The sequence below is a fragment of the Protopterus annectens genome, chromosome 17.part0 (assembly GCF_019279795.1).
Source record: "Protopterus annectens isolate FY-2018-M chromosome 17.part0, PAN1.0, whole genome shotgun sequence".
NCBI lineage: Eukaryota > Metazoa > Chordata > Ceratodontiformes > Protopteridae > Protopterus > Protopterus annectens.
In genome coordinates this window covers 589,494,957-589,508,106 of record NC_056751.1, presented here as the reverse complement: position 1 = coordinate 589,508,106, position 13,150 = coordinate 589,494,957, and the positions used below count along the sequence as shown (strand labels likewise).

General features: G+C 37.0%; 1 long non-coding RNA gene across 1 annotated transcript in view; it reads left to right on the top strand.

Moving 5' to 3' along the window:
- Positions 1 to 13,150, top strand: part of LOC122791372 — a 270,938-nt gene that overhangs the window by 58,465 nt on the left and 199,323 nt on the right. The window lies entirely within an intron of this gene.

The following is a 13,150-nucleotide window of genomic DNA, read 5'->3' as shown; positions in this document are numbered from 1 at the left end:
GAGAATTATATGGTCTGCAAATGCATACTTGCCCAGCTTTAACCTGTGACTCATAAGTTGTAAAGTTATTAATTTTTTGTGTGTAAGTCTAGAACTGTAATACATAAAGCCTAATATGAAATAAGGCTCCCCATAAACCCTAAGAACACTGCTGCCTATGCAAAACTGTTCAAGGAAACCTTGTACAAGCATGCTAATGGCTGCATAGAGGCAGCTGTACCCACCAGGAAGAAGTACAGAACTAACTAAAAAAAAAAGCCACCCTGGTGGAATCACAAAATCAATAGGCTGTATAACAGGAGGAAGATAATCATGGCAAAAATTAGGAGGTGCAGCACCCAGCAGGATAAAGCACCCCCATCAAACTAAATAAACAACTCCGAGGACAAATACAGTCTACCAAAGCCAAATTTGAGGAAAGTTTGGCCTCTCAGGCCAAGAACAACCACAAAGCATTCTTTCACTATATCTGCAACCTTAAAGGCAATACACAATTATGTGCAGAGCTCAATGTAAATGTAGGCACCTATACTGAGCCCGAAGAAATAGCAAACCTCCTGGCTGATAAATGCAGCTCCAACTTTACCCCTCTTTCTTCCTCAACCTTCCCTCAGGAAATATCATCAAATATAACTCCCCTTACTATCACTAGGGAAGAGTTCCTTAATGCTTTCTCTAAGACCAATAACATTGCATCAATGGGCCCAGAAAATATCCCAGGATGCCTTATAAATATCATGAAACATGACCTATCAGGGCCTCTGGAATTACTATTTAATTGTAGCCTCCAAACAGGCTTCGTACCTCATGAATGGAGAAAGGCATCAGTCATACCTCTGCACAAATGTTGGCCATCTACAGACCTTGGAAACTACAGACCCATAAGTTCTACTAGTCTTATATGTAAAACCATGTAAAGAATTATCATGGAGATGATCACCAGAGATATAGTAAACCTCCAGACATTGGAGCCAACCCGGTTTGGTTTTGTCAAGGGCAGATCATGCCTACTCAGCCTGGTGGATTTCTTTGAAAAGGTCACCAAAGCAATGGATAAGGACAAAATCAGTAACCTTGACCTGGCCAAGGCATTTGACACAATACCCCATTCAGGCATTGTTCTCAAGAGGTTAGGTATAAACCCATATGTCACCCAGTGGATAGTCAACTGGCTCACAGATAGGACCCAGGAAGTTAGAACTGGGGTGTCCACCTCTACAAAGAGGCCAGTAACAAGTGGGGTCCCTCAGGGATCAGTCCTTGGACCAGTCCTTTTTGGCATCTACTTCTCAGAAGTCAAGGCCAATGTCAGTGGTCTCTGGCTGACTACATTTGCAGATGATTGCAATTTAGGAGCTGTCATTGACTCTCACACTGACACAAATGTTCTCCAAGAGGGGCTGACACAGGCAAACAACTGGTGTCAAAGCCATGGAATAAAACTAAATGCCAAGAAATGCATAACAGTATCCTTTGAGAAGTCATCCATCCCTGGTAACTAACATAATGACAGCACGCCCCTTAGAGTTGATCTAGTAGTCAGGGACTTAAGGACACAGATAGTAATCTAGCCTTTGACCATCATGTGTCCACAGTGGTGAGGAAATCATTCTATGTTGCGGAACTTATAAGCAAAGGTATGACATCTAAGTCCAAGGAAGTCATTGTTCCAGTGTATTCTGCATTTATCAGATATCATTGAGTACAATGCTCCCTGTGGTATGTACCTAACCAGGCATATCCAATAACTGGAATTTCCACAGAGGTTCCTCACTAAAAGAATACAGAGCATAAGTAAAATGTCCTATGCAGACCACCTCAGGGCCCTATCCCTGTATTCTATCTCCTACAGGCTTTTGAGGGCATTATCAGACCCCACTCTGATGGACCTCCTAAAAATCCACCAAACAAACAGCACCAGAATTACCCATTCTAAGACTTAAACATTGCCTGTGATATAAATAAAACCTGCTGGGGATCTAGGTATATATCCCAGAGACTACCACGTCTATGGAACAGGCTCCCCATCCATGTGAAGCAGAGTTCCTCCCTAACCCAATTCAAGTGCAACTTGGACAAGTGAATGGGAAACTGGAAATTCATCCTTTATTTGGCACCTATATCTGTAATGGACACAGGTAACCTGTAAATGGTTCATCTCCCAGGCCCATACTTACACTTATCAAGGGTATCAGAACTTGTCAGAGATTTGGGATGCATGGCTAGGCTTAAAAAGACCCTTGTGGTAGTTAGCCTAGTAAACACCCTTGAACCTATGAACCTATATGGCCTACTTAATTGGTTCATTTTCTTTAACAGTTTCAGATTCTGAGTGATTTTCATTCCCCATTCCCATAGAATTCCTTTGTTTCATCAGTTTCTATATTGCTTTTGTTGCTGTAACATTTTTGGTAGTTAGTTTTACTCATCTACTATCCATTTTAGGAAAGTAAATGTTTCTAATGTTTCTTTAGCGTTTATAACCCTGTGGTCTTCACCACCTTCTTTCACAAAAGAGCACATATTTCAGTGATCTTCCAGCACTTTCACCAGTGCAATGCGGCTGCCCCATCCTTTGAGACCTGTTTTTAATGTATTCCTGAACTTGAAGAGCTTTCCTAGTAATCACTGTATTCTTTGGAAATCCCTTCCCCTCTGCCCATTTAAGATGAATGCTTTGCATTGGGCTTTTGCAAGTTCAATATTCTTCAATGACAAAGGTTAAGAACAGCAGTGATTAACATTGCTGTAAGAAAGTGAGTATTTGCACAAATAAACAAAAAAAATGCCTGTACTTGGGAGACCTGCCCAACCTATGAAGAACAGACTTTTTCTGTAGAGTAAAAATGAAACATTATCAGTACGTGACAGAGCATTACTAGAGCAGCTGTTTATATAGGCAGACACCTAAAAGGGTAAATTACTTTGTATCTGACTGTAACAGCATTAGATTCAGGCAAAAGTGAAAAGATGTCTTGGTCTGTAGAATTCATAACTTCATACATTTTGCATCTCTGTTGAAAAGAAAGAAGAGAAGTATTGGGTAAAGTGACATAATTCATGTAGATGAAACAGTCCTCTTATTGTTGGCATCCTAATTCTTAACTTAGTCCAACAGATCTTACAGAAGACCTAGAGTTTGATGGAAAATGTTCCAGTATTTCTATGATAGCAGTTTTTTATGTTTCGAGCTAGTAAACGTTTTCACTGTTTACAGGAATCTTATATTTCAGACATGCATCCGGAGCATTTCTCCCTGGGCCTCCGCTGAAAATTAGCTTTGTTCCAAGTCGGACTTTCACGGTAAACAAATGTTAAATACAATATTTAATTTTGGGTTAATGAACCTTATACAATGTAAGATGTGAGAACTTCAGAAAAAAAGGCAGTCATAGTGTATTAAAAATGTACATGCTCATGACTCCCATATGCTGAAAGGAAAGAGGAACAGGCCGAGAAAATGGATATAGTGCTTTCTAGGTCTTTCTTTACAGAACAGTCTTGTAGTCCTTTTTCACTAATATGGGAAGTGAAATATTTAAATCAGTAACATGATGATAATTAAAATTCTTTGAGAGCTAGGGTTCACATCATGAAATGCTAAAATGATATAATGATCTTAGAGTTATTTTTCAAGTTATAAAGTTAATTCAAGTCTTTATCTTTTTATACCTGTAAGACACATAGGAATAATCTTATTACCAATAATAACATATTGTTGTTCAAAGTTATCAACAGCATGTTACTCACTATGTTAAGTTAAAAAAACAGACTATGCATTTTGACAAAGTTGTTATATACACAGCATTGCTGGCAGAACAAACCTCCTGCAAGTGTATTAGACAGGCACATACTGAAAGGTCTAGAGTATTAGCATAATCACTTTTAGCCGGAAGAAGACAGTTTCAAGTCACTTCTGCCACAGAAATGTTGCATATTCCCTTGCTTCCTTGCAAAACCAACAGCAACTTAATGGTACCATCAAAAATGACTCATCTATGCACCACCACCACCCCAAAAAGTACAATGTGCATGAAGTTAAATGTTAACCTTAAGGCAGAACAATGGGAGACTTATTGTGATGTGGTTACTGCACATGCATACACTGACAGGGTACAGTCACAAAGTTTTAGACTTCTACTAGTGAGCTGGGGGAATATGCAGCAATTATTTAAATATTGCTGTAAAGGAAAGAATAGTTAAGGTTGTGAGAGTTGTTGGATAAGAAACAACTTGAGTTTCAAAGTATATCACTAAACTGGTGCATCAACAGCTTTCGCAACCTGTTTCTTTAAGAAATTACTCATAAATTCTCCATATAAACTGTATGGAGTGAAGGATAGGCTTTTACCCTCATGTCTCATAATGGTAGAGTTATGCATGGAAAGCTGGGTTTGGGCACAAGGAAAGAAACTTTGTGTCCATCACAGCATATATTCAGTGAATTAACATTCCCAAAGACTTTATACATATCATCCATTGCAAATGGAAACATTTTGAGGTGTTGTTGTATCATTCCAAAACAGGATGTTTTAACTCTGAGTCGCCAAAATGTACAGTATACCTTCATTGTAAAGTTCTAAGTCAAAACAATGACATACAGCATTTCTTCTCTTGAGGGAAGAGGAGACTTAACTGATGATAACGAACACCACAGACAGTAGTCTGATCACTGGATGTTGCATTCATAACTGGAGTCTCTTACGACAATACAGGGATCAGCAGGAGCCAGCATTAAAAGGAATTTTATTATTTATTTGAAGTTTGTTTGCCAGGATGGTCCAATTGGACCCCGAAGAGCCCATTTTCAATGGAGTCCTGCTGGGGAGAAAAGCTCCAGAAAAATACATGAAATACAAAGATACAATATAAATAAAAGAAGTCACAAGAATACAAGATAACAAAATACATAAAATACAGAAATAGATATAAATGAAGCAAATAGTTAATCGCAGTGTCCAGGGAGCAATGTAAAAACAAAGGAATACATAGCACCATATAATAATATAGCTGATACCACATGAAACTAATGTAGCACTGCAGAAAACAGAACAAATTCTGAAGTGTACTTCACAACAGAATAGTTTGCAGAAAGGTAGTAGATAGTAAATATACTAAAAGCAGTGATGCAGCCTGTAACAATCCTACAATGTTCTACTGAAGCATCATAGCAAACAGAAAAAAATGTAACACTATAGTATATTGACTAAACTTCTGGACTTCTGTTTGGAAGCATGGGTTTGAATTGAATCAGCTTCCATGGTTGACAGATGAACATGTAATTCTTATAATGTGCAGCAAAAAGCACAGGCAAAGAGCAGCAACATGGCATGTTAGTTTACATTCTTAAGGTCAGAAAAAACAGACACGCTATAAACCAAAGATATGTTTTTAAATATTTAGTTTATGCTGATCAGTTGTCACAAGTATTAGCAATATTTGCATGTATTAGTGATTGTGCAACACTCAACACTCCCACTAGTATCTCAGCTGACAATAATATTTACAAATGCTGCTGAATGTATAACTGAAATTAAAGAAGGCAGTGGATATGGTGATCTTTAAACAATATTAGGAATTTTGATGCTTCTTTTAGAGATCATACACTAGAGGCGCATAGTGAATTTTCGGGTGGTCCAGAGGCAGAATATCATTTTGGAGAGATACTACAGTATTTGGACTGAATGCTGCTACACACAAAGCCTAAAGCCTTGTGGGGAACATGGGAGTTGTACACCTCAGTGATTGCCCCATCATCACGTACATCCTCTGATTTCAATTAAACACAATTCTTCACTGAGGTCTGCCTGTGCATTAGAGTTTTCCTTTTTCCTACCACATATACTGACCTCAGAAATGATTATTTTATTTTAAGTAAGGACGCAGAGGGTAAAACCATTTATTTTTATTGCAGTGTTTTCTTTCAGCAAATGCAGTTCTTTTAATTTTTTTTTCAAATGAATTGAAGTTACTTTGAGAAATTCTTCTACATCAGGAAATTCACTGCCCTGAACCTATAGCAAGAGAGATGGAAAGCCTCTGGCTTGGTGTTTTGCAGCACAATGCATAGAGTTGCTAGTGTACAACCCAATAAAACCTATGTTTTACACTATTAGCTTTACAAGAATTACTTGAGCATTTTTTTTAAAAAGTACTGACACAAGTTGCAATATATGCATTAATGCATTAGCCAATGATGGTATTATTCACTGTATTTCTGTAACAACCTGCCAGAAGAATTAGAGAAAAAACACTGCACATTTTTACAACTTTACTATGCTAGGCAGATGCTGAAATAGCACACTATGTACACATAGAGGGTATTCCGAGACATTTGCTGTGTCATGGCACAACATTAAATATTAATGATTCTGTTTTGTGGTGTGCTGCACCCCATAGCCGCTTAGTCATGTATCAAGACCAGCATAGCATCAATATTCTGAGAAAAATGGCTAAGGAGTAAATTAATACCACTGTTTTACAGGCAGCAGTTGTGCTAGGGGTCTACCATGAAGGTGCCATGCCGGTATACCTCATGTAATTATCATCACATACTGCTGAATGTACAGCAATCAGCACTCTCACCATTTACGAGATGTTCACAAAGTTATGCCACACACACATTTTATATATATATATATATATATATATATATATATATATATATACACACAGAGTGTGTGTGTGTGTGTGTGTGTGTGTGTGTGTGTGTGTGTGTGTGTGTGTGTGTGTGTGTGTGTGTGTGTGTAAAGAGGAAAGAGATGGGGAAGGTAACAAGGTGTTTGTGTAGGAAGCATAGGAAAGGTAGGAGCAGTGGACAAACAAACAGGCATTATTCACTGACATAGACTGGGGGGTATGGACTGATAAGGATGAGGCAACATTGGCGAGACACAGACATACACAGTGAAGAAAATGGTGATGATAAGGGTTAGACTGTAAACAGAGCATGGGGAATGACACGTAAGAGAGGGGGAAATTCTTGATGGGGTATTTGTCAGAGTGCAGGTGGTATGACAGACTGGCCTAGAAGATAACCAACCCAGGCATCAGTCACATATATGTTTCACAATACTAACTTTTCAAAAAATACTTATGCTTGGGCTGGCTGGTATACAACTCCACTAGTTATGCTAAGATGCGCTCAACAATATCCAGACAAAATATCAGTACATTATGCACCATCATACACATCTCCTCTCTCCCTCTCTCTCTCTCTCTCTCTCTCTGTATATATATATATATATATATATATATAGAGAGAGAGAGAGAGAGAGAGGGAGCTCTAGATATAGTTTTGTAGCTACACACACACACACACACACACACACACACACACACACACACACACACACACACACTTGAATGACAAAGTTAAAAAAATAAATGAAAAACAAACATGCTTACCTTCTTGCATGCTGGCTAGCAATGGCAATGGCAAGTTGTACAGAACGTGTCACTGGATCAACAACTCTTTAACCCAGTTCTGATCCATCTAAGTAAAACTTCCAAACCAACTTTTGCTAACAGTGGAGATTTATTTTTTCCTCCACTGTTACACAACATTGAAGTATATTCAGGTTTGGGGGTGTGGGGGTGTCCCCTTGCAAAAGTAACTTAGCTTTGAGGCTTGCAAAATGTTGTTTCAAACAGTTTGTTACTATGGACTGGCACTTCATTAAACAGCTGTTGAACAATCTACATGAGTCTGCGCAGTGCTAGTCAAAAAAAAAAAAACACTTGCTTCCACCCTTTCATGCTCACACTTACGCAACTGTCCATTAATTTCTACTTCTTTCACTTTTAGCCTCAGGCTTCCTCAGTCATCTAAAGCAGCCTCATTGAATAGTAACAATTCCTCATTGGTTTATATAGCAGCCCAGACAGCTGCAGTTCTTTTAGTAAATCTTGGAAGTTCTTAGAACTCAGCACGTGAGCAGTAGCATGCACAGAGTTCCAAGTTCCAGAATGCTTTAACAGAAATGTTTAAGTTAACTATTATTTTTAAAAGAATACTGCAGTCTATCAAAAAGCATCATTAGTCAGCTCTGGAGAAAGAGGTACCCGCTAAAACCTTCATTTATAATCTCTTTATAATAAAAGGAGTAGTTACTACTCAGTTCAAGCACACAATTATATTACATCTGCCTAAAATGTACTCACCACCCAGACCAAATGACTACAGGCCTACAGCAAACCTCTTCCCTCTCACTAAAATATTAAGATTAAAATAAAAACCTTGTGTACAGGAACGTGAGGGCTTGTAAAACTCAACACTGCTTGTTCGCAAAGTCACAAAAATACTGCATTCCTCTGCAGACACCAGCAAGTAGTACTAAGCAGCAATGGCAAATAAAAAGCAAAACCAGAAAGCAGTCCACAACGTCCAAAACGATAAAAAACCTTCTTTATTGCATGCAGTAGTAAGCGCTTTCACCAGAATGGCTTCCTCAGACTGTAGCAGCATACACATCACACAGTCATTAAATAGCTTCAACAATTAACAACAGGGTGTTGTTCAAACCAATTAATTAAACAATAAAATATTCATGAAGCTTCTACTATAAAAACATCCATTATGAAACATAGATAAAACAACAGTTAAAAACAAGCAAAAGTGACTGTTCAAAAAATAATAAAATATATTATATATATTATTTTGTATTTAATTTTATTTATTCACAGCTTTACCTAACTTCCTTCTTTTCAAAAAAGGTTGTAGACTAACTTTATCATTCAACCCAGGGGTTGAATCAGCTCTGCATCTTATAATCCATCTGAGTTCCATCTCAAGTGTATAAGCTTCCACATCCCCACCCCTCATAGTATCATGAATAATCTGTAAGGCAAAAAAGGTAAAGGAATGTGTAGTCCCTGCCTGTATCTGATGTTTCGCTAGTGCATTAGTAATATCACCTATTCTCATTTTATAAAGATGTTCCCTAATTCTCAACCTCAACTGCCTATTGGTTTTGCCAATATAAAATGCTTGGCAGGCAGTGCAACTAGCGAGATAAATCACATTTACTGACCTACAATTAGTCCCTGTGGAAAAAGAAAAGATTTGTCCAGTGACAGGTTGTACAAATATATTACTATTGTTAATAAAACTACACTGATTACAACTACCACATGCAACCGTATTAAAATTCGACGTCATGTACCTCACACCTTCCTTATGACACAACATACTTTTCAAGTTCATCTTATTCTTGTATGTGTATCTAGGTCTTATTCCTACTAATTTAGAAACATCTTCATCTACAGTGAGCACATCCCAATATTTTTCTATAATATATTTTATATTGGTTACATCACTAGTATAATAAATAGGTACATTCACTGTAACATTCGGCCTTATGTGCCTGTCCTTGAGTAACTAACTCCTCGGCCTTAAAATTACTAGAGAAATAAGGGCAGGCTCTAGTTCCTCTCAGACTATATGTGTCAGTCAAGGCCTTGTTTATTTCCGCATCCTTATAAGACCTCTTCAACAACATGGTTCTTAAATTCTCAGCTTCAACCATAAAGCCACTATCAGAGGGATTCAGTCGGGACGCCCTCATGGTCTGCCCCTTTACAACATTTTCAAATACATGTAGTGGATGCATGCTTGTTCTATGGAGCAGAGTATTTTTATAACACATTTTCCTATGTACCGAAGTATTAACTAATCCATTGTCTAATCTAATGACATCTACATCCAAAAAAGAAATATAACTCCTTGAATAACTCATGGTAAATTTAAGATAACTAGTAGTGCTATCTATAAAGCTCTTGAACTGTAGTAACTGTTCCTCATTACCATCCCAAATTAAAAGGGGTCATCCACGAACCTCTAATAAAAGGGACATATTGCTGAAATTCAGAACTGGGGAGCAATACTGCATTCTCCCATTCAGCCATGACAACGTTGGCGTAGCTATTGGCACATGACGTGCCCATAGCTACGCCATCATTCTGGATAAATAACTCTTTTGCAAAAACAAACACGTTATTATCCAAAATAATTTCCAGGAACAGAGCTATTAACTCAATCAAACTATTATCCATGGTCGTGTATTTCTTCAAATAATCCTGTACACTTTCAACTCCACTACCATTAGGGATCATAGTAAATAAACTGACTACATCCAAAGTAACCAAGAAATATTCTTTCCTTTCATCAAATTTAGTCATGCACTCATACAAACTAACTAAAAACTGTTTGCTATCTTTTAAGATATTAACATTAGCTTCAACTACTGGTCTAAGATGTCGTTCAACGAACAATGAGAAAGGTTGTGTTAACCACCCCTGTCCTGACACTATCGGTCTCATCGGGGGATTATGTAGGTTTTTATGAACCTTCGAGGCCTTTCAAAACAGGTATAAGTGGATTATTAACCCTCAGAAACCTGAAAAGGTCCTTATCTATAACACCACTTTTATACAGGTCATCTATCGTGTCGTATACCCGGAATACTTGATTCCTCACTTCATCCATGTTCAATTTGGAATAAAATCTAGTATCACTCAGGAAATCATACACACTCTTATAATAATCTTCTGTACTCATCATTACGATGGGACCTCCCTTGTCAGCAGGAGTTATTACTATAGAATCATCTCTCTTCAAATCACACAAAGCTTGTCTCTGTTTGTATGTCAAATTATTCTCCTTCCTCTTATTCTTAACATTGTGACTACTATAGTATATATGTAAATCTTGTTCAACTAATTTAGTATATGTCTCTAAAACAGGGTTCAAAATAGGTACATACGTACTCACTGGTTTAAATCCAGTCCTAGTACTACCTATATTAGGACTGCTCTCACACGTACCATAATCTGCTTCTGGTTTTGCTTTTTATTTGCCATTGCTGCTTAGTACTACTTGCTGGTGTCTGCAGAGGAATGCAGTATTTTTGTGACTTTGCGAACAAGCAGTGTTGAGTTTTACAAGCCCTCACGTTCCTGTACACAAGGTTTTTATTTTTATGCTACATGTTTTAACAGGAACGTGGTCTCTCTGTGCTTGCCTTTTATTCTTGACTTAAAATATTAAGATTAGGTTGCCATAATACTGAACTGTTAATCAGTTTCTGTCTGTAAAAGTATTGCCTAGCTAGTATGCAGTAAAGAGGAAGAGGTTTACTAAAGTGGTTAAATATTAGCTTGATTCTGAAATGTCATAAATTACCAAAAAGCAGAAGTGCAAGATATAATCAGTTATTAGAGTACAGAGAGACCAAATGTGTGCTGAAATCTGTCATTGGTAAATTGTTAACCTTGTACCTTAAAAGTAATGTGTACATGAGAACTTGTTTTCCTATCCACTGTAATACAAGGCAATACAAAAAAGTCACTTCTTGAAAGTTATTTTTACTTTCTTAGAATTAAACTCCATTTTAAAAATGTTTTGCAAACAATGGAGTTAAAATAGCATTAGATTCTCATAGTGCAAACACACTGATATATGAATAATGCACAGAAAATTAGTAATGTCTTTTTATCGCTAATATTTTGAAACAACCAATTGTGACATTCAATTAGATTAATATGTCATTAAAGATTAATATCATAAAGAAGCTGTTAAGATCACCTTCCCTTATGGCTATATTTTGAATATACACAATTTATAGTATGATACAGAGAGATGATTGAGCTGTATGTTTCCACTGTCACCATTTTTATCATTATTTCAGCCTTTGGAAAATATGAAACAAATAGCATAAACCGAACAGGACCTAAAACATTAGGTTAGAGTGCACATGTAGTAATAAAAAAAAGTCAACCAAAGTCATTTTGCAAGAGTACAAGAAAAAAAATGGAAGTAAATAAGGAAGATGATAGTTAAGATGGATAAATAAACAGAGTGTGAGTTCATCAATTGAGAATAATGTTGAGAACACTGCAAAAGCTGTAAAGAAGAAGCAGCAATCAGAATTACAGGTAGTGTAGATGCACAGATGAGAAGTCAGTATGATGCATATGTACTGGGAATATGAATGGGCACAAGTCAAGTGTTTAAAAAACTCTGTGATTCAGCTAGAAATAATATGGGAAAGAATTCCAAAATACACCAGATTAACACCTATTAGGATAAAGAGAAGAGGAAAAAGAATGGGAGAATAATAATGGGAGAATAAAGTGCAAAAGTAATCAGATTAGTAACATGAGAAGTCAAAAGCATAATAAAAAAATGAAAAAGCAGGTGAACAATAATGATACATGAGCTACACAAGAAGCTTCTTGTAGTAATTAGAGGAATAATGATTGAAACAATGTTGAGAAGAGAAATTGAAAGGAAAGAGAATAATGTAAGCAAATCCTCCATCCAGTGCTATTAAACTGCATCTGATTCTTGTAGTGATCCAGTAAACAGCCAATGTCATCTACTAGTTTTACTAGGAATGTAGGAATACATAGTGGCAGATTAATTGCACCTTGGTCCTTGGGCAATTTTCAAACCATGGGCTCCACAAGAACATTAGAACTGCTGTCATTATACTTCACAATGTCTATCATCAGTTACAGCCACTTGACTATAAACACTTAGAATGTCCAATTTTAATGAAAACAATGCCCACAGTAAGTATTTCAACTTGCTTTATATAAATGCACACTAAGCCTGCAAAGCCAGACAAGTGACTGTTTAAACCAATTGTGACATGCAGAGTCAGACATTCTCATCCACAGACAGCATTGTACCCAGCAAGTATAGCCACATTGTTGACTGTGTACACCTCAGATGTCTGGTTAATAAAATAAAACACATTTCACAAAAATATACACTAGCCTTACAAAGCCAGACTGTCTAAACTAAGCAAACAAGAGGGTAAGCTACTTTCCCGCATAGACATCCCCCACCCTCACCCAGCATGTATAGTCACTTTGCTGTTTAACCTCATCTGACTGTTATAAAAGGTAATACCTCTCTACTCCATAGAACAAGAATCATGGACAAACATGAAAAACATGAGGGGTAAAGGTTCAGAATCATAAACAGATTTATTTTATATACTTAACGTTTTTTCCATTAACATACATTTTCTGAAGAATGCAAAGTCCTGCACTCATTTCTGCCATTATTTTATGACTACAGTCACCAGTTACTTGTCAGAAACCACACATTTTATGATGAACAGGTAAAAAAAATATGTACACA